This window comes from Coregonus lavaretus, assembly GCF_964263955.1.
Source record: "Coregonus lavaretus genome assembly, chromosome: 37".
In the NCBI taxonomy this organism is placed as follows: domain Eukaryota; kingdom Metazoa; phylum Chordata; class Actinopteri; order Salmoniformes; family Salmonidae; genus Coregonus; species Coregonus lavaretus.
The window spans coordinates 32,713,416-32,714,154 of NC_140024.1; positions in this window are offsets into that span (position 1 = coordinate 32,713,416).

Below are 739 nucleotides of genomic sequence, written 5' to 3' on the forward strand. Positions count from 1 at the left end.
GGTCACATAGGGGTCACATTATAGTGTGGGTCACATTATAGTGGGGTTCACATTATAGGGGGGTTCACATTACAGGGGGGTCACATTATAGGGGGGGTCACATTATAGGGGGGGTCACATTATAGGGGGGTCACATTATAGGGGGGTCACATAAGGGGGGTCACATTATAGGGGGGTCGTATTATAGGGAGGTCGTATTGGGGGGGGTCACATTATAGGGGGTCACATTATAGGGGGGTCGTATTATAGGGAGGTCGTATTGGGGGGGGGGGGTCACATTATAGGGGGTCACATTTTAGGGGGTCACATTGGGGGGTCGTATTATAGGGAGGTCGTATTGGGGGGGGGTCATAGAGGATGCTAACTAAATGCAAACGAGCGCATAGCAAACATGTTGTACAGTTTCTGACCTAAACTATACAAGTAACTCAAAAATGCTATTCAGTTTGCTGCATGCACAAAACAAATATTAGCCAGAAAGGCTCTTGATCCAGGAAGGGATACTCTGCTGTTACCAAGCGAATGCTTGATTTTGGAAGAAGCTAACCACTTAGCTAGATAGCTAACCACTTAGCTAGATAGCTAACCACTTAGCTAGATAGCTAACCACTTAGCTAGATAGCTAACCACTTAGCTAGATAGCTAACTAGCTACTAAATTAGCAAACGAAATGCACAACTGCAGAGCATTTAGGACATTTTAGACCTTTAACTTAATAGTTAAGATATCTAGCTGGCAA